A 22195-nucleotide genomic window follows, 5' to 3' on the forward strand; every position below is an offset into this window, starting at 1 on the left:
TAGTGTCCTATTTTAAAAACAGAAAACATTCACTGCAGTCATAGAATCGTAGAGTTGGAAGAGACCCGAAGGGTCATTTAGCCTGACCCCCTGCATTGCAAACATTAGAAGTGGAAATGATACATATGCACACACTTCCCCCCTATATCTGGGGTGATCTGCAGGTGCACAGTATCCTTGGGCTGCCAGAGACCAACTTGGACAGTCAAGAAAACTGCACCAGCATAAGGCCTTGACCCATGCTGCTGGCAACCTACTTGCTTCTCTTCAGTCTCGGCCTTACTAGATGGTGGGGAGGGGAAGAGGTGGGCATCTAAAGATGTGAGCTGTGTGCCACATGTTCTAAGCTAGTTTCCCTCACTAATTCCCAATAAAACTTTTAAACAGTAAGGCTAGTTACTCCTTTGCAGCTTAAACAAGCACAAAGGGGAAAGTGGGATGAGCTCAGCTTGAATGACATACCATATTAGCCTGAATATTAGACACACCGCCAAAGAAGTCGCACCTTTAAAATTGAAGGGGGGGAAAGAGAAAACCCAGGCTGCTGGGGGGGGGGGAGCTGCACCACTTTGCTGACGGCCCCGACGGCTCAGGGGAGGCTTGGGAGCTGTGAGCAGGCTACACACCCTTGTCCCACGCTTCTGGGCTGCTCTTGGGGGGGGGCAAAGTATTGCAACTCCCCCCCCCCTGAAAGCAGCCTAGGAGCATGGGGAAATGGCACACAGCCCATCCATTGCCCCCAAGCCTCCCCAGAACCGTTTGGGGAAAGGGAAGGTCGTGAATATAAGTCACACTTCAACTTTTCGCTGTCAGACTTTGGAGAAAAAGTGAGGCTTTTATTCGGGCCAATACGGTATTACCTGTAAAGGGAAATGGAAGGATAAAGAAAGCAAAACATATGCAACCAATTACACATCTCTCTGTCTTTGTCTCTCACTAGAATACTATCCAATACAAATTACCACCCCATCCCCCCAAAAAACAAAAACAAGAGCAAGCTTGTTCGTGCAGTTTGAGAACTCTGTGGGCCTGCCTGCTTCTCCATTAACTTTATCACCCATATTTCCGAGAAGAGAGACAGACACATTCTCTTGCCCAACACACACTCTGGTTTCCAGAGGAGCAGCCATGTTAGACTGTCACAACAAAAAAGGAGGGGGATCTTTTGTTATAGCAGAAGCTTTTGTGGACTAGAATCCACCGTAAGATGCATGAAGTTGTCCGCAGCTGGCAAAGGACCTTACGTTTGTCTCCACAGTGAGGTGTGTACGTACCTAACATGCCAATTCATGCACCTAATGAAATTGACAGTCCACGAAAGTTTATGCCATAATAAATTTGTTAGTTTTAAAGATGCCACTTGACTCCGTATTTTGTTCATTCTGCTCTCTACAAAGCTCCTGGTTCTACTGATTAAAATAAAGGTTTGCAGTTTTTTTAAGCATCATGAAAAGTACAGTCGTACCTTGGCTCTCAAACAGAATCCGTTCCAAAAGTCCATTCAACTTCCGAAAATGTTCGAAAACCTAGGAGCAGCTTCTGATTGGCTGCAGGACCTTCCTGCACCCAATCAGAAGCCCCATCAGACATTCGGGTTCCAAATAACATTTGCAAACGGCAACACTCACTTCCGGGTTTGCGGTGTTCGGGAGCCAAAAGGTTCGAGTCACAAGGCGTTCGACAAACAAGGTACCACTGGACTGTAAAGGGAAACAAAAGGGGGGTTCAAATATATATCATTTGTAGCCAGAAGATGGTGCTGCTGTTGCAGTAAAAATCACCCAGTTGATTCAGACCTGTCAAAGAATAGAGTACAGTACATTGGTAGAAAAAGGGAATGTTTCCTTATGGGTCAACAAAACTGCCTTTACACTTGTGCATAAAATTCTAATAGTCATCTCAATTAACTATTGAAATTGAAATACTTTATTGTCACTTGTAAAACTTGTATGCAGTGAGATTACACGAGCACCACCACTCAGCTCTCTTAGTCTTAATTCCCCTCGTTTACTGACGCACACCCACTAACCCCGAAAGTCAGTTGCCCTGTTGTTATCTTTTCATTCAGCAGCCTAACAGCCCACGGATAGAAGCTGTTCTTTACCCTGTTGGTGCAACTAATCATGCTTCTATATCTTCTGCCCAAGGGCAGGAGATTTTAAAAAGTGCCGGCCAGAGTGTGAATCATCCTTAAGAATTTTCCTCACTCTCCTGAGGCAATGGTCTTCTGCGATGTCATCCAGCGGATTCATGGGACAGCCCATAATATCTTGTGCTGTATTCACCACCCTCTGTAGGCACTTCCTGTCCGTTGATGTCAAGCCAGCATACCACACCGTGATGCAGTATGAAAGGACACTTTCTATTGTGGACCGGTAGAAGGAGATCATTAAATGTTGATTGACATTGTTCTTTCGCAATACTCTAAGGAAATGGAGTCTCTGTTGGGCTTTCTTAACCACCTGGGTTGTATTGATTTTCCAAGTAAGGTCTTCACTGAGATAAACTCCTAGGAATTTAAAGGAAGATACTCTCTCCACACAGCCCTCCCCGATGTACAGCGGGGCTAGTTCTCTCTTCCTCCGGAAGTTCAACACCATCTCCTTTGTCTTGCTGATATTAATATGCAAGTTGTTCTCTAGGCACCATGTAGATATTTTTTGGGACCTCCCCTCTATACACTGATTTGTCTCCACCTGTTATTAGACCCATTATGGCGGTGTTATCTGCAAACTTAATAATTGCAGTAGACGGGTGAGATGTTAAACAATCGTATGTATAAAATGAATACAGGTAGGGACTTAGCACACATCCCTGTAGTGTGCCAGTGCTGATTTTTAAGGAACTAGATGTTACTTGTTCAATCCTCACTGTTTGTGTTCGATCCCCGTGACGGGGTGAGCTCCCATTGCTCGTTGCCTGCTCCTGCCAACCTAGCAGTTCAAAAGCACATCAAAGTGCAAGTAGATAAATAGGTAAGCGGGAAGGTAAACGGCGTTTCCGTGCGCTGCTCTGGTTCGCCAGAAGCAGCTTAGTCATGCTGGCCCACATGACCCAGAAGCTGTACACCGGCTCCCTCGGCCAATAAAGTGAGATGAGCGCCGCAACCCCAGAGTTGGTCACGACTGGACCTAATGGTCAGGGATCCCTTTACCTATAATCAATAAACAACATCCCGACATACGTAGTTCTCCGGTCTCTCTAGATGACTTGCTGCAAGTTGAAAGGCATTAGCTATCACATCATCAGTGGACCTATTTCTTCTATAGGCAAACTGATGTTTATCAAAGTCCGGTGGAAAGCAAGTTCTAAGGTATTGAAGGGCCAGTCTTTTGAAGCATTTCATCACTACAGATGTTAATGCAACAGGTCTGTAGTCATTCAGCCAGGTAATTGCCGTTTTCTTTGGAACTGGGACAATAGTAGCTGCTTTTAGGCATGATGGAACACAAACCATTTGCAGCGAGATATTAAAAATCTTTGTCAGGACCCCTGCTAGTTGATCAACACAATTTTTGACCACTATCTCCAGCACCCCACCTGGGCCAGCCGCTTTACTGGGATTCACTGTACTACTAGAAACAAAAAGAATAGCCAAATTCAAATCTTGTTTAACCCATATACATCAATTATACAAAAACATAAATCACTCAGAGCATGATTTAAAACAGCACAACCAACTTTACATATTACATAGTACTATTAAACAGCAGCATATTACAAAGAAGTGAAATGCTACATTTATAACTTAACTCAAACCCCATGTTATCTGGCTTTATTCCCTCCCAACTTCTATGGTCCTGAATTTTGCTGGGCCAATTCAATTTTTTAATAGAACTATGACAAGGAAGCCCTCAGGATCAAATACGGTCCTAGGGGTCTGGCTCGTCAGCAGAAAGACCAGCAGGTCCGCTTCCTCCCCAACCCCTATAATAGTTTCAGTGGTGTACAGTGCTCAAAAACTTGCCACAGTTCACAGCTCTGTGTGTGCAAAGGAATGCATACTTAGAGCAGTGTATTTTTGTGATTAACCATGTGTCAATCATCACGATTTTATATTAAGGACGGATTAAAAAATACAAATACAGTGCTGAAAGGACACAAAACCCTAGAGAAATACCTTGAATGTTCTCACACAAAACTGTGAATGAGTTTGAGGGAGGCCCTCACCCATCATCCCTTCTCCTTCTTCCCACCATTCCATCCTTGCTCTCCAAAGATAACATTACTGTACTTTGCTCATCCTTAAGGCTAGTAAAATGAGGAAACACCTATCTGCCACCAACTCACAGTGTACCTGAATCAATGGTTCTAGATTAGATCCATGCTTCTTCTCAGCACAGCTACCGGTAGCGAAACAAAAATAGATCTGTTCTAAGTCTGGCATAACAGCAGCATGGCAGTTTCCATTTGCCTCTTTCTCTGCCTCCCTTTTGACTTAAACAGGCTGCAGCACTTAAGATAAAAAGGGGAAACACAACGAGCAGTCAAAAAAGGCAGCATCTACCGTAGATATCCTTCTCCCCCACCCTTTGCTCTGCAATTCATGTGCTCCTCCAGCTGCACACACAAAGGGATTTTCCCCACATTTAAGATTCAGAGATTATATTGTTATCCTGAGCTGCCGCCCGCAAACTAAAAAACAGCAAATAATAGGAAACCAATTTTAATAACATTTTTATATGTCAGAAACAGAAGCAGTCAACTCATCAGCTTTATCTGATCCCCAAAACAATTTTATCTGGTCCCTGATGTTCCTACTATACAGGGCCAGCAAAAACCATTTTATGGCTTGAAGCAAAGGATCAAATAGTGCTTCCTTTCTGCCCCATCCCCTGCCAAAACAACCTCACACATTTTGACCTGATAAAGCTCTTCCTAACAAGTTGATGCAGAATGTGCACTCTGAAAATCCACCAAAATCCATTTCCTTATTATTAAAACCTGATGTCTTTACTGAGCTGAGCTCCTGGCCCTAAAAGTAGGCCAAAGTGTGCAAAAAGGGATACTTGAGCTACCTAAGACTCTCCCCTGGTGGCTCATAACACAATGTCCACCTAGTCCTGTGCCAATCATGAAAAATGTGAGTGCAAATTACGTCCCACTCAGGCAGAAGAAGCCGAGCTCCAAACTCCTGCTTCCCATCCTCCCACCCTATAGAGAGAGCCATGGTGGCTGCTTGAGTGGGTGTGCTCTGGCATCACTGTGTATACAGTATTGTGATGCAGAAGGCTGTTCTGGATAAATACCCTGATATCAGCTGTTTTATTACAGAAAAATTTCAGAAACAGACTGGAAAGAGAAATTGCTGAATTGGAAATCATTACCAAGCTTAAAACCACGGAGCCACCTGGGATGAACAGAGATATCGGATTCTTATCTCATTATGCATGATCTAGCTTTCTTTAGCCTCAGCTGTTGTTTTTTCCCCGCAGGACCTATTGCAGTAATCAGGAGTCGTTAACAGCCATTAACAGGTTTACCACTCTTACAGCCCATCACCCATTCCCATCACACACACCCCACCCTCTGAATATATATATATATAAGGGTCTGGTTGCTTCTGTTTCAAGTGTATCTGAAGAAGTGTGCATGCACACGAAAGCTCATACCAAAATAAAAACTTAGTTGGTCTTTAAGGTGCTACTGAAGGAATTTTTGTATTTTGCTTCGACTCAGACCAACACGGCTACCTACCTGTAACTAATAATAATTCAATCAGACATGGATGTCTGATTGTTCACCATTTTGTTAAGTGCATGTGTTTTAAAGTATCCCCCCCCCCTATCTCAAGCTAAGATGACATAGGATCTGTACCTGCGAAAAGTTCAGGATTCCCCAGTCCCAATACATAAAGATAATGTTCAGGAGCAAAAACCCTGAGTTGAAGACAGCTATTTTTCAAAGGCTATGTTACAAATAATATTTGTTTCATCTTCTTGCTTTATTTTTTCACTGAGATTACTAAATCATTACTGAATAGTTTATTGAAAGAAAATTCACAAATGAGAGTTTGAAAGATATTTTAACAGCACAGTTCTAAACATAGGTACTGAAAAGGAAGTGCCGCTCACTTCAAAGAGGCTTACTCCCAAGTAAATGAACACAGCCTAACCACTTAAAATGGATTAAAACATAAACTGATCATCTTCACTCATTTTTAAAGGCTTCACCCTTTGCATTAAATATGCTTTCTATTTGGGCCATGCCCCCAAAATTTTGACCAATAAAATTATAAAACAACAGCCATTGCTCCGTCTAATTTTTATTTCTTTTCACAGGATTCAGGTAATGCAGCAGAAATAATGCCTCACTGGACTCAAATACCATGTTGGTGGATTGCCACTTCTCTGTGGAAGTGAGGAAGGCACGCTTGGCAAATCCACACCGTGATCAACTCCCTCCTGGAAACCAATGTCCCCACTGTGGAAGGACGGGTGGATCCAGAACTGGCCTCCACAGTCACTTACGGACCCATTGTTAAAACCGTGTTTATGGAAGACAATCTTACTCGGTTATGAGTGATCGCCAAAGAAGGAGATTTCTCTGTGGTTTATATATCTAATAAATTTTTTCCACGGTCAAACAGCTTTTATTGTTAGAAAGTTCTTCCTAATGTTTAGACAGAATCTGCTTTCTTATAACTTGAAGCCATTGGTTTGGGTCCTACCCTCCAGAGAAGGAGAAAACAAGCTTGCTCCATCTTCCATGTGACAGCCCTTGAGATGTTGGAAGATGGCTCTTTTATCTCCTCTCAAGTCTCCTCTTTTTCAGGCTAAAGATACCCAGCTCCTTCCACTATTCCTCATAAGGCTTGGTTTCCAGACCCTTTACCATCTTGGTCACCCTTCTCTGCACACATTCCAGCATGTCAAGATCCTTCTTAAAACGTCTTTTTTTTTATTTCTGTCCTCCCATATTGACAAAACTTGTCTTAATGTAATACTGAGGGGAGGGAATATAAATGCAAATGTCCTAAATATGCATTTGTCATCTTCCATGCCATGCTCACTCAGCTAAACACTATGCGAAACACTATTGAAACATGGCTTCTGATCTAACTTGTTTGGACAAACCAAAATTTACAAATTGCAGCATCTAACAAGTGAGCAATCCTGCCCACCTGTAAAATTTGGCATGGCAGGGATGGGGAAATAAGAATCTGGTCTGCACCTGAAAAGTTTCTCCACCTGATTTAAATACTCACCTGCCATCCATAGGCAACACAGAACTCTGCAGAGTAAGCAGGCTGCCAGCAGGGCAATGGGTCACTCCATCTCTCCTCTGTGTTCATTATAGAACTGAATAAATGTTAGCTAAGGTATGGTATACTTTGAATGATACAGTGGTGCCTCGCTAGACGAAATTAATTCGTTCCACAGGTCTTTTCTTATAGCGAAAAATTCGTCTAGCGAATCCCATAGGAATGCATTGAATTTTTTTTTATTTTTTATTTTGCCCATATTTTGCCCATTAATTGAATTTCAATGCATTCCTATGGGAAACCGCGATTCGCTAGATGAATTTTTCGTAAAACGCATTTGTCTAGCGAGGCAAGCTCCGCTCGAAAAATCCTTTCGTTAAGCGGAAATTTCGTTAAGCAGGGCATTCGTTTTGCATTTGTCTCTTATGTAAATGTAGCAATCACTTCTTGCTGTATTGTTGCAGTAAAAAAGCAAGGAATTTTGAGTTTTCAAAGGTTCTCCACCCCATTCCCCCCACCCACTGTAAGTATGTTTACATCTTACTAGGTCTGAACTTTCAAACTTCATTTCATGCTTAATTTTTTTCCTTTGAGAAAGGAAGGAAAGGCAGAAGCTACAGTCACCAAACAGGAAGTAGCTTACATCCCTCTAGAATCTCCAGCCTGCAGATGACCTTCTGCAGGCAACAGATAATAAGCAATGTACTATATTATGTTTTAACAGGTTATGAATAAACAGATATTGTATTTCCTTAAATGATAAAAAATAGGAAAGGAAGAAGGTGACGAAGTAAGAGACTTGGATATCTCAAACATTTAAAAGAATTCAAGCCACATTCACACCATGACACACTTCTCCCCAAAGAATTCTGGGAGTTGTGTTTTGTTAAGGGTGATGAGAGTTGTTAGGAAGCCCCTATTCCCCACCTTGCCGACAAAGGTCCATATAGTTAAAGCTATGGTTTTCCCAGTAGTGATGTATGGAAGTGAGAGCTGGACCATAAAGAAGGCTGATCGCCGAAGAATTGATGCTTTTGAATTATGGTGCTGGAGGAGACTCTTGAGAGTCCCAAGACGATCAAACCTATCCATTCTGAAGGAAATCAGCCCTGAGTGCTTACTGGAAGGACAGATCCTGAAGCTGACTCTCCACCTCATGAGAAGAGAAGACTCCTGGAAAAGACCCATGTTGGGAAAGATTGAGGGCACAAGGAGAAGGGGACGACAGGACGAGATGGTTGGACAGTGTTCTCAAAGCTACGAACGTGAGTCTGACCAAAATGCGGGAGGCAGTGGAAGACAGGCGTGCCTGCCTGGTGTGCTCTGGTCCATGGGGTCCCGAAGAGTCGGACACGACTAAACAACAACAACATTCCCCTCCCAGAGCTATAATTCCCAGAGTGGCTTAATGATCAATCCTTCTTCACAGGGAACTCTGGAAAGTGCAACTCTGTGAGGGAAATAGGGGCCTCCACCCATGGGACGCGGGTGGCGCTGTGGGTTAAACCACTGAGCCTAGGGCTTGCCGATCAGAAAGTCGGCGGTTCCTGGTTTCATCAGAAGCAGCTTAGTCATGCTGGCCACATGACCCGGAAAAACTGTCTGGGGACAAACGTCGGCGCCTTCAGCCAGTAAAGCGAGATGAACACCACAACCTCAGAGCTGTTCGCGACTGGACTTAACTGTCAGGGGTCCTTTACCTTTACCTTTAACAACTTAGCAACAAACTTGTTCCCAAAGTTCCCAAAATCTGTGGTGGAAGCCATGTTAAGTTGTATCATAGCACCAGGGCCGTCTTGAGCAGATCGCGCGCCCTGGTGCTGAAGATCGCTCCACCGCCCGCCCCACCCTCGCAGGGTGCAATTGGTTTCCGCGCGGCGCCCTCCTTGCCGGGCCGGCGCCCAGCTTGCCAGCCCCCCGCGCCATGGTGCACTGCGCCACCGGGGGTCTATGAAGAGCCGGCCCTGCATAGCACTTTAAATGTATAGTGCGAATGTGGTTGCATGGTTCCTTGTTTGTCAGAGCAGAGAAATGGGCCTGACAAGCAGAATTGCTAAATCTCACCTATATTGGATGCAACTCAGTATCTCACACTGGTACAGATATTGGGCTACAACCACAAACGTCTCAAAACCAGAAACTCCAGAGTTTGTTCTAAGAACAAAAATAGAATCCTGTGGCACCTTAAAAACTAAAGAAGTCTAAAGGGCTCCTGTTCATCAGATGAATCTTCCAAATGTGACACAAAATTATTTATTGTCAAATCTGGAGCCACCTCTTTCTGACCACAACACTTAGTCAGGAGCACAAACCATAGTGCAGGAGACAGAATGGTGGTACAGTTTGTTTGCATGACAAAAGCATGTAGACTATCATTCCAAAAACACTTAGCAAACAATTAAAATAACCTGCCAGGTATATGCCTAAGGACTGTATCAGCTGGTTCTTGTATTATGAATACAAAGCAAAAACATTCAAGCTGTTTGAAGAGAAAGTATTCAGGTTTTTTACAAACACAAGACCAAATGATGGCACAAGTAAAACTTTAGATGTCAAGGCTAGCCTGCTTTTTCCACAAATAGGCCATAATTTTAAAGCATACATATTTTGTAAGTGCATCCAACTTTGCCTAGAAACCAATGATGACCCATACAAATGCATAATTCCCTGAAAGCGACTATTCCAGAATTTTACATATTTAAGAGCACATTCATATGCCCTAGATACAGCAGCTGGGTAGCTTTAGGGTTTACTGAAGTCCCACTACACTGCCATACTACGAGATACATCTGCCAGTCCCAGCTCTGATGTTATGTCATGATGATCAATTACAGGTGAAACTCAGAAAATTAGAATATCGTCGAAAAGTGCATTTATTTCAGTAACGCAACTTAAAAGGTGAAACCAATATATGAGAGATGCATGACATGTCAAGCCTTTATTTGTTGCAATTGTAATTATTTGTCATTAGGCAGGTCAATTATAAATGGAATGCAATTAATGAAATGTGATAGTGATGTTTATTTTTGTTTATTTTTCTATTATTGTAACTATTTGTTTTATTACTGTGGAATTTCCAAAAGAAAGCATTTGTAAAAATTAAAAGAAAAATAAAAAATAAAAAGTTGCATTACTGAAATAAATGCAGTTTTCGACGATACTGTATTCTAATTTTTCGAGTTTCACCTGTATATCCCTACCACAAAGTGGCAGTGTGGGTATGTCAAAGGGAAGAGCAGATTTACAACAAATCCCATCCTCTCGTAGACCTCACTGCCAACTCATGTACTGCAACGGAAGAGGTGATGACCCTAAATTTCTAACTCCATGTATGCCAGGATCCCTGTTGCCTCCAATAATAATCCATTGGGGGGGGTGTTAATTCAATTTATATACACTCTCAGAGCAGCTCACAGAGCAAAACCAGAACACAAAACACAAAATATATAATCAAAATAAAAACAACAAGCGGTTGCTACTATGCAAGGCACACTCTGTGCAGCAGATTGTGGTGCAGAGTAGTGATATCATGGTGCTGTTTCCGCATCAGCAGGCATTTGATTGGCTCCTTTCACACCTGGCTGACATGGGGATATCCCTGGCATGCCAATCTGTGATTGGTGGGAGTTGACAGTGTTTCCAGGCAGGTGTGGGGAGCAGGGTTGCTCTGCTCTCTTTTTGTGTGCTGATAGTGCACAGAATCCTGATTAAGTTATATTGGCATACATTGGCTGTCAGAATGCCACAATTATAGGATTGTCAAGTAATGGTGAGAAATCTTTCCAAACTAATGCTTTCTATACCCTGCCTTCTTCAACATAATTACTGTATCTAAAGACTCAGAAAATCACAATAGAAGGCATACAGTATGAAGCCTAGTGCTGCAATTAGAAAAGAAAAAAGGAAGGAAACATACAAATTATCCACCTATAAATAAATAAGAAATTCAGGGTGATTCTGTGCAAAATCAATATAGCTAAAGTAACTTGCATTGCCTTCTGCTGTAAGAAAAGAAGTAAGACCAGAACCCAGGCAACAGCATAGGCTTTTACATAAACTGCCATTTTGCATGCAGTTTGTGTTTGATTCATATATTTCACCAAGTGATCTTACAGTGGTGTCTATAGGCTCCAAAGGCATAATCACAGATCCACAAAAACAGGCATCACAGCCAACCAAACCGCCATCAAATCACAGAACAGGGCTGTGGGCACAGCTGAACAGTGGCAAAAAGAGGGCTGTTGAAGGGCTGAGCAGAGGCCAATGGGCCCAAGGTTTCACCAGCCCTGCTTTAGATGGTGAACAAAACCAAGCTCCATGTCTGTAATCTAATGACTGAAAATACAGTTGCAACAGATAGAAATAGTATATCTAGTCAGATATGACCACAGTACATTTTAATTATTCAATAACCAGTTTTCTGTTGCTCTTGAAAGTAGTGCAACTGAAAAACCTTACTATAAATAAATTATCTTTGTTTGATCATTTATTTGCCAAGTATCAACTTTGATTAAAAATGCAGGATTCAGTAATTTAGATCCACCTGCCCTGCAAAATGATGTTGCCATCAGCATTTGCCAAACATAATAATGCCTTACAGCAACACTGCCTTTTGTACTAGTAAGAGGTCATTTGAAAATCAATTGTGCATTCAATTATTCTTCTGTTCCATTTTGAACAGTGTTACTTGTTTCATAATCATAATGGCTTTATCTGTTTTTATAATTTTTTATAATTGTATATTCTATTGTAACCTGCCCTGGGACCTTATGGTGAAGGACAGGTACGAAATATTACACACACAAAAAATACTCACTAGTAGTCATTTACCACCATGAATTTGTGACAGCTAAGGCTCAATTGTTTGCTCAATTTTTATCAAATGAAATGGGAGGGGAGAGATTGACACTGTGCATCAAAACAGGACTACAACAAAGTCTCCCATGCCTATCTTAGGCTAAAGTCCTAACCCACTTAACTGAGAATATGCTCCAACGAATTTAGTATGACTTAGTTCTGAACTGACATGGTTAGGAGTGAACTGTTAGTAATGGAAAATAAATCCTAGATTTGTGCAAATTCATTTTCAACCCCATGAACTACACTGCAAAATATGGCATTCCTAGATTACATTTAAAAGTATAACACTTAAAATATATGTATTTTATTAGTTTGCAGCATTAAGAACATAATATACACATAAAATACCCCCCAATCCAGAAGATGAAATTTAGATAATATATCCAAACTAATTTTCAAGTAATCAGTTCAAGTAATAGTTCCTATCCCTGACAACCATTTCTGTAGAATGAAGTACAGTACAAGCAGGTCTTCCTATCCAAACAAAATGCGTTTTCAGGAAATTGTTTGTTAGGTTTGTGTTCACACAAGGAGTCTGATGATTTCCATTTATTCCTATGGGAAGATTTCTAATGTGTTCCCGACCACATAACTTTTATCCCAAACTGATGAAAAAACAAGGAAAATCCTCTGAAACCTTGCAAAAGGAAACAAGGGAGGAAAGAATGCTTTCTTATTTGTCTGCTTCCCACTCCCCCACCATGGTTTCTGGCCAAATGGCTGTTGCTGACCAGTAATACAAAAGAGCAAGGCTTCTTTAAGGCTGCTTATTTGTTTACAGTACTGCACGCAGGTCCAGCTGTTTGGATATCTGAATGTGCAGTGTGTACAGTGAGGATTGGGTACTAATTCCTCATGTTTGGATAAGTGATTTTTTTGTATAACAAGTGTTTGAATAGGGGGACTGATCCTCTTGTTGCACTATGCAGGTGTGCTCCTCCCAGCAGTCATTCCTCCTCTGGTCACTGCTGTGAGTACCCAACCTGACTGACTCCGATGCTGTAGTTGTCGTCGTAGGGTTAATGTTGCCTGGCTCCATAGGGTTGACGTCGCCTGGCTCCGACCTCATCAGCCAAAAAGGACTCTTCACCTGCTCAATAGGAAAGGATGCCCACCTAAATTCCACAAGATTATTGTGTCCTTCCATGAGATGCGCGGCACTGCCCAGTAAGATGACTCACGCTCAGATGCCTTCCCGATAAAGGATGGTGTGAAGCAGGGCTGTGATCTTGCCCAAACTCTCTTTAACATATTCTTCTCCCTGGTGCTCTCACATGCCTTCGACTCAACTGAAGACAGTGTGTACATCCATTCAAGGAGCGACAGGGGTCTGTCCAAACTGGCATATCTCCACACCAAGACAAAAGTGTCTTATCCAAGAGATGTTGTTTACAGATGACATGGCCTTGACAGTGCACTCCAAGGAAGCTCTACGTCTACGGTGTCTAAGAAACTATTCTGCACAAGCCTGCATGGAGTTCAGCGTTACCAACGTCCTGCGTCAGGATGTCGCCAGCATGCCATGCATCAGCACTAGTGACCACATGCTTCGAGGTGGTAGATGATTTTGTCTACCTGAGCTCCACCATAACCAGTAACCTCTCCATCAACACTGAGCTGGACAAGCATACTGGCAAGGCAGCTACAGCAATGGCTTGCTTCTCCAAAAGGGTCTGGGAGAGGGTGACATTAATGACCAATGCAAAAATAAAGATCTACCAGGCTTGCATGTCGAACACACTGCTTTATGAGTAGTAAGACTTGGGCAACCTACACCCACTAGTAATGACACCTCAATGCCTTCCACATGTGCTGTGTCAGGAAGATTTTGGGGATCACATGGTAGGACAGAGTGTCAAAGAAAGATATGCTCTCCCAAGCCCACATTCCCAGCATGTTTACACTCCTGTGTCAGCAATGTCTACGCTGACTTGATCATGTCCCAGAAAGGAAGGTGGCAGGATCCCCAAGATCATGCTCTATGGGGAGCTGGCTTCAGGCACCAGGCCCGGTGGCAGACCAGCTCTGTGTTACAAAGATGTCTGCAAACATAACATGAAGGCTGGCAACATTAACCCTGCCATATGGGATGCCCCTGCAGATGACCACAAGCACCTGGAGACAATCAGTCAGGTTGTGTTTCCACATCAGAGGACAGAGGAGGAATGACCGCTGGCAGGAGCACAGAAAGAATAAATGCCGTGGTGCATCTGCAGCAGCACAACCAGGTGCCTTCATCTTTACATCTGAAGTTCAACTTTACATCTGAAGGCGCACAATGTTGCATTTGCAGATATCTTTTTAACACAGAGTTGGTCTGCCAATGGGTCTGCTGCCTGAAGCCAGATTCCCCATAGAGCATGTCCTTACTTTTTCTATTTAATTTCTAAAAGTTCTGACTACTTTGTTAGATGGGAATGGCAGTTTCTCTGTTGATCTGCTCTTTACAGTACAGTACATTGACAGTGTCATACTTCTTTTTTGCTTTGATAGGGAACATTTGGTTCCTTTTGAATGATTCTTTGGCTTCACTTTCTGTTGGGAACATCAAAGCAAGCATGTAGATCATCAATAGAAGGGCCCCAACATCCCGAAAAAAGCACTTGAGAAAATGAGGCTACACTCCTATGCCTATTTTTCTGTGAGAAAGCACTAATGAATGTAACTGGCTGCATTTCTTAACAAAGATGCAGAGGATTAAATTAAATTGGACCCACAACGCTAACCCTGCTTATGAACACAAGCTGTGAATATCCATTAGGTTTTGTAATGTAAAGTAACTTTTGGTGATGAGGGTTCAAACTGTTTACTATGTGTTTTCCGTGATGCTAGCTGCTTTCTGTCTCAGCAACATCTATGCTGGTTTGGTCCACAGAATGGAAAATGGCAGGCTCCCCAAGGATGTGCTCTACAGAGAGCTGGCTTCAAGCTCCAGGCCCAATGGCAGACTAACTCTGTGTTACAAAGATGTCAAAAAACATGGCATAAAGGCTGGCAGCATTAACCCTGCCATGTGGGAAACACTTGCAGATGACCACAAGCACCACAGACCAGAGGAAGAATGGCCACTGTCAGGTGCGCAGAGAGAAGAAACACCATGGCACACCTGCATCAACACAACTGGACACCTTCATCTGTCCCAGCTGCAACAAAACATGTCTCTCCCATATCAGACAGGTCACCAACAGTTTGACTTCACCACTGAAGGTGCAGCCTTCCATTGCTTCCCAAGATAGACAATTGCCAACCAGGGAAGAAGAAAAAACAGGTGCTTTGAGCACATCTATGTGGTGGGGAAATGGCATACAATATATTTATTTATTTAAAATATATATATACTGCTATCTCATAAAGATATATCACAACAGTTTGCAACAATATAGCAAAACCAAACAATAATATTATAAAAACCTGTTAAAAGCAAAAAAGAAATTAAAACAAACATCAACAGACCACTGCAGGGGGTGTACTCTTAATTGCCTGCATAGCCCTGGTGGAATAGGAAGGGTTTTAGCAGGCGCTTAGAAATTGGTACAGAATCATAGAATTGTAGAGTTGGAAGGGACCCCAAGGGTCCTCTAGTCCAACCACCTGCAATACAGAAAGGCTCCCGCTGAATCTCTATTGGCGGGGTGTTCCACAGGAGTGGACCTATTACACTAAAGGCTTTGTTTTTCACTGTTGTCATATCAGCCTCACAAACTCAAGGAACGCACCAATATACTCCTGCAGATAATATTGGTGTTTGAGCTAGAATAGAAGGGTTCAAGTGAACCTTGATGTATCCTGGATCGAAGTTGCTTAGGGCTTTGAAAATCAATAAAATAACAGTGAACCTGGCTCAGCAGGAGATAGGCAGCCAGCGTAGCTGTTTTAACAATGGTGCCTTATGTTCTCAACCAGAAGCTCCCACCAGTATTCTTGCCACAGCATTCTGCACAAGATGTTGCTTCCTAACCAGACCCAAGGGTAGCCCCACATAGAGTGCATTGTAGTAATCCATTCCCAAAGTTACTCATGCATGGAATAATCGTCAGGTTATCCCTGCCCAGGAATGGCCTTGGTTGGAGAACCAGATGAAACTGCTAAAAGGCACTCGTAGCTACAGAGGACACTTGGGCCTCTGGTGACAGGGATGTGTCCCAGAGTACACCCAAACTGCACAGATTGCTCTGAAGAGATTGCTCCTTCAGGAGTGCAGCGCCCACCCAGAACAGGCAACTTGCCAATTTCCCAAACATGAGAATCACCCACCCAAAGGGCCTCCATCGTCCCAGGATTCAAACTCCCTCTCCCCACCTCATCTCTTGCCAGGCTTTGCCTGCAACAGATCACGACACTGGCTCCTATAACCAACTTCTCCTTAGAACTGGCTTTACTCAGTAAATGCAGCACTGAGCCATGGATTATTATTTATGGGTCATTTTTCTATGAACTGAAATACTAAAGTGATGTATAATTAAAACAACATAAACAAATTAGGAAAATTATTGAGAATGTGATATGAAAGTAAAATTATTGTGCTGGTAATTAAAAAAATAAAAATAAAACAACAATTCATTACTTGACTGTAGCCAAGTAATTACTCTGCACCCTTAGTTCACAAGTGTAAAATGGGAATTAAAGTGACACAGAGATCATTAAACAAAGGTTGCTTAAATTAGATTTATCTGAAAATCAAGGAAGTTATTGGAAAGTTAGAGATTCTAAATACAAATGGATTGCCAGAGCAATATTTTCAACATCCCATCTTCAGTTACATTTTGACCTCACTGAGCATTCAAAAATAGTTTCTCACACCCAAGTAGCATTCATCTCATTTAAAATTTTGACACTTTGTGTCGTTCTGAGCTTCAAAGAACTGAAAGTATACTGTTACCCTGAAATATTTCAAAACAATTATAGACTCAGAAAAAACTCTAATGCTGATATATAAGCCTCCCATACCTGCTGCTGACAAAAGAAATAGTCACTGTCCCCAGCTTGTTGTTGGCTTTTATTAAATTTTATTATTTGTTTTAGACACCCTGAATGGCACAAGGAAGGGTGTAATATAAATATTATGAAGAAATAAACAAGACATTTATATTAATTTTGCACTCTACCAATATCCCCAAAATCTTTAATTCTTGGATTTACTTCTTCCATAATAAACACATAAATACACTCTTGTTGTCCTGCTGTTCCTTAAGAAAACAAGCAAAGAAATGCCCTATGAGAATTTCTACAAAATACATGTACTGTACTGTATTTCAATTCATAATTCATATTTCCCAATTTCTGAGCTGTAGCTGTAGTTGCCCCTCTCTTGTTGCTTTTTGTGTGCAGTATACCACAAGAGTCCTTATTTCTGCTAATGCCAAAGCCGGAATCACTCTTAATAAAGACCATAATGTTTTGAGAAGGTTTTCTCTATCTGTAACTGTCTCACTGTATTTACAGGCGCTCACGTTTTCTAGGAAAGGCAGGGAATTCTCCCTATTTGTAACTCTCTTTCCTCAAAGCAAACTATTTATTGGCATCAGTAGTAAGTGCACTGGAGAGTTTATTTGAATCTATCCTCAGGAAAGTAAACTAAACCCATGTTTCTATTTTAATCCTATTTTAAACAAAGTTAAAGTAATTTTAACACTGAATACTTTAAGCTCATTTTGATCTTTTTCGCAGCTGAACCAAGACGTTTAATCTGACCAACTGTTACTCTTTTATAATCCATATTGCAAACATGCTGCTGACTAAAGCAATAGTCACCGAGTGCCCAACTTGAATCAGCTATAGATTTCTAGAATCAACTGCGATCAGGCTCTTGCATGTTCACTAGCGAGGAGAAAAGGATCCCCATGTAAACAGGTAGGGAAGAAAGGGAGCAGGCGCGCAGAAGCAAAGAGCCAGATGAGCTGCCTCCCGAGGGTCCCAAGGAGACGCTCCGGAGTCAAACCGCTTTTCGAGAAGCTCAGCACCCCGGGCGAGGCGGCCCCGAGTGGAAAAGGCCAACGAGGCCCGTCGGACTCACCTCCCCCCATAGCTGCCAAGTTATCCCTTATTTTAAGGGATTTTCCCTTATGCTGAATAGGCTTCATCGCGAGAAAACGGAAAACTTGGCAGCTATGCCTCCCCCTCGCGCCGTGCCCGGCAGCGCCCGCCTTCTCCCTGAGGTGCTGGCTTTCTGCTTGCAGGGACCACTGGGTAGCTTGGGGGGGGTTGGGGTGGGGGCTTAAAAGCGGCAGCTCCTTCCTTCCCTGCTTCTTCTCCTCGCCGCCGTCCTCCCCGGCCCGCCGTCACGTGTGGACGCAGCCGCTTCCTCGGCGCGTGGAGGAAGAGCGAGCGCCGCGCAGGCCCGGCGAGCGGGGCGGACGAGGGGCTTTGCCGCCCAAGCCTTCGCCCGGCTGCCTCCCCGCCCGCGGCGCCGGAGGACGGGTCGCCCGGGAGACGCGCGGCGGACCTTGGACAGCAGCAGCAGCAGCAGCAGGAGGAGGAGGAGGAGGAGGAGGAGGAGGAGGAGGAGGCTCCTCTCCCTCCGGCCCCGGTCCCTCCGGCGCTGCACCTGCCTCCGCCGCGCGGCTCCCCCCTCGGCCTGGGACGAGGCCCCGGAAGGAGAGGTGGCCTACCTCGCAGGGCGCCCGGAGGCGACCACCGACCGAGACGCTTCGCCGCCGCCGCCGCCGGATCCGCGCAGCCTCCCGCCTCTGCCCGCCCGGCCGCCTCCCTCGCTGGGCCGGCCCAGTCAGTCAGGCAGTCAGGCAGTCAGTCAGCCGAAGGCGGGCGCGCTCTCGCTCCTCGCTCGCTCTTTCCGTGGCCGCGCCCGGCGCCAGCCCCCCCGCGGGACAACGCTGCGACGGGCGGCCCTGTGTCGCGCGGGAGGAGGGAGGGGCGGAGCCCAGGGGAAAGGACCGCCCAGCAGGCGCGGCTGAGGCGCGCATGCGTGGCTTGGCGGTGCGCGCCCTGTGCTGTCTCCCTCCCCCTCCCCGCCCTCTGCACCCCGAGAGGGACCCGCGCGCGAGGTTCTCCGTGGAAAAAGGGTCTCGGGCGGAAGGCCCCCCCCCCGTGGGAGGGAGGAGAAGCTTTCCCTCCCCCGCCCCGGAACCGGCTCTCGCCTCTTGCGTTCTGCTTGTCCCTCCTGAGAAGAGGAATGTGGTCCCTTTTTTAAAGGGAAATTCCCTTATGCTGAATAGGCTTCCTCGCGAGAAAAGGGAAACCTTGACAGCTATGCCCCCCCCCCTGCTCTCTGTAATCGAGGATTATCCACAGGGACTCGCAAGATCCGCTTTCGCCCGTCTCTTAGTCCCCACATGATGATCCCTGGAGCACGACGTGGAAGTGTGTGGACATCTGCAAAGGTCAGGGATGCTTCTCAAACAGGAGGCAGAGGCCGCAGGGCAGGGGCGCCTCAGGCCAGCATCCCTCTCATCTGGCCAAGGAGTCCCATAGGCACGGGCACCAGTTTCAACAACAACATGCATAATACTGTACAGGGTATGCAACCCAAGTGAATCACTATTTTAAGCCACTTTTTTGGGGGGTGGGGAGAAAACACATTCTTAAATCTTACCTACTGAAAATGACCTAAAAGTGTTACATTTAGACAGATAAATGCTCCCATAACTTATGTTGCATCATCTCACTATCTCACTATTTGCAGCAAGCAAATACATTCTTTTCCACAGTTAACTCTTGTATACAGTGGTACCTCGGTTTATGAACACAATTGGTTCCGGAAGTCTGTTCATAAACTGAAGCGAACTTTCCCATTGAAAGTAATGGAAAGTGAATTAATCTGTTCCAGATGGGTCCGCGGCGTTCGTAAACCAAAGATTCATAAACCGAGGTTCCACTGTACTGTACTTTCAGAGCACCAAAGTTTATTTCCTAATTGCTTACTGATTGGCTGGTGAAGCAAGTTTTCTCCTGACTCCCCTTTGAACCGTCAACATATCCTTTAACATCCTTTTGACACTAATCAACAAGTTACATTTATTTATTTATTTATTTAGCTATTTACCCACAACCTAAAGCTATTTGCCCCAATTAAATGCTCTTATAAATGGCTGGTCATCTCTTTTCTCTGCCTGCAGAGGAACAGATTGCTCTTGCCAGAGGTCAGATGTGATGGACTTGAGAGGGCTCCCCTCCTTTCCATCATTCTATCTGTCTTGACTGTCCTCACCCCCGTTTCTTTTTCATCCTGCCTTCCTAAACTTTCTGTCCAGGCTCCCCCTATCAACATTAAATTAGGCAGAAGAAGCTGGGTTCCCCACCCCTGATCCAATGGGTGTGGGGGGGGGCAAGCAGTTGTAGAAAACCTTACTTTAAAAGTTCTCTTCATGTATCTTTGGTACAATTGCATCCTCTGTATATCATTTATATCAGGAGTGGGGAGATGATAAATTATGCTGTACCATGCAGCACTGGTGCCTCCTAGTTGGCAAGGCTCTTGCAAATAAAGCTACTGTACTGGACTTCTTGTGCAATGTGCTTCTTGTGTTCTTGGGCAAAATGCAAGCCCGGGTTGATACAAAGCAGTTATGCCTTTACTGTTAAGAGAACCTCTGTGTGCATTCTTGCTTTGTCAAATTGAAGTCAACTGTCCCTTGATTTATATCAGAGATCTTCAACCCTTGGGTCATGAGGCCACCAGCTTTCAACTCCTGCTAAGGTTGCCCAGACCAAAGGGACCCTCTATTTGACATCTGGGCTGGGACACAATCTTCTGATGAGACACTTGTTTTATCCACAAAGGTTGCAATGTGCCTAGAGAAAGGCAGGACCCTTTTTCAATTAGATGCATGTTTCCAGCTGGCCGTATTCTCTACCTTTCTCTAGCTAAATCTCTACCAAGAGAGCTCTGTAGAATAATGGGGCTCTATTCGCTCTCCGTTTCCATGGCTTTCTACCCTTCTCCCAGATGGAAACAGATGGTGCAGCAGGACTTCTTGGTTGCTCACCATGGCAGTGCCAGGGAGCCCAGGAAGTGGTGGCCGTCTTTACCCAGGGATGCACGGGGTGCGGGGCACCCAGGCGCTGAATTCTGGGGGGCGGCCGGTGCCTGCCACTGAAGCCGCCTAAGCTCTTATAATAAATAATTTTGATCAAGCTAGAAAAACAAAATACATATATACCTAGGTATTACCGAAATGTGTACCTACTGTTTCACTCGAAGACTTTCGACTTTGTGCGCTCATTTACCAAAGACGCACCGCGCCAGCAGCGGCACTTGACTCAACGACAGCTCTTGTCGTTCACAACGGCGGCGCTTGTCAGACTCAACGGCGGCGCTTGTCATTCTCAGTGCCGTGCACACGAAATTAACTCTTACATCAAAATATTATGTTACGTATTGTATTGAGCTGCACTGCTATGCGGCCGCGGAGTCAGCGGCACCTTTGACATGACTGATGTTTCTTCTAAATAGGAGCCTAAACACCACCTCACATCCCAGACCACATGCACACACACACCCAGCCAGCCCCAAAAAGGCTCTGCATTTGATCTCATGTGTTCTGGTGAGATACAAGGAGGAAATGCTGTGTATACGGCTATAGTAGGAGGAGGAGTTTTCAATTTATATACCGCCCTATAGCCAAAGATCCCAGGGAGGTGTACATCATTGTACACATGACAAAACCCAGCCAGATGGGCGGGGTATAAATAATAAATTATTATAATTATTATAAAACATCAATGATAAAAACTTAATAAAAAGCACACTGACAGACAGCGTAATAATGAAATAGTCATCATAATACCAGTCCCCTCCCCCACACTTTCGCAGGCCATTGATTATTTAATAGCCATAGGCCTGGGTAAAGAGGAATGCTTTTGCACACAATGGTGCCAGGAAAACCTCTGGGGAGTTCAGAAAAGGCCTGCTCTCTTGTTGTCACCCTCCGAACCTATTTGGGAGGGGGCATAGGGATGGGACCCTGATGACAAGTGCAGGGTCCTGGTCAGTTAAGCGACCCTTAAGGCATTGAGGTCCTGAGCCGAGTAAGGCTTCAAAGTTAGCTCATTCTTTTGGTCTTAAAAATTGTTTAATTGAAGCTTACAGAAACTACCAAGTTGATTTCAATTTTAAAAGTAAAAGTGGTACTTTTCTGCTGGGTATCAAGTCCGGCTTTTGAAGGAGAATCCTGC

General features: G+C 44.2%; 1 protein-coding gene across 7 annotated transcripts in view; it reads right to left on the minus strand.

The window, feature by feature from the left end:
- ADARB1 (adenosine deaminase RNA specific B1) overlaps positions 1–18771 on the minus strand; it is a 58550-nt gene extending 39779 nt beyond the window's left edge. For 3 of the 7 annotated variants that reach the window (XM_035139742.2, XM_035139715.2, XM_060282497.1), the window contains exon 1: positions 1629–18464. The gene's annotated coding sequence lies outside the window, so the exon portion shown is untranslated. Of the gene's footprint in view, positions 1–1628; positions 18466–18672 lie in introns of those variants that run through there. The other 4 variants (XM_060282489.1, XM_060282493.1, XM_060282503.1 and 1 more) reach the window with 4 other exon arrangements.
- Positions 18772–22195: the final 3424 nt, after the last annotated feature.

Source organism: Zootoca vivipara, chromosome 1 (assembly GCF_963506605.1).
Source record: "Zootoca vivipara chromosome 1, rZooViv1.1, whole genome shotgun sequence".
NCBI classification, from domain to species: domain Eukaryota; kingdom Metazoa; phylum Chordata; class Lepidosauria; order Squamata; family Lacertidae; genus Zootoca; species Zootoca vivipara.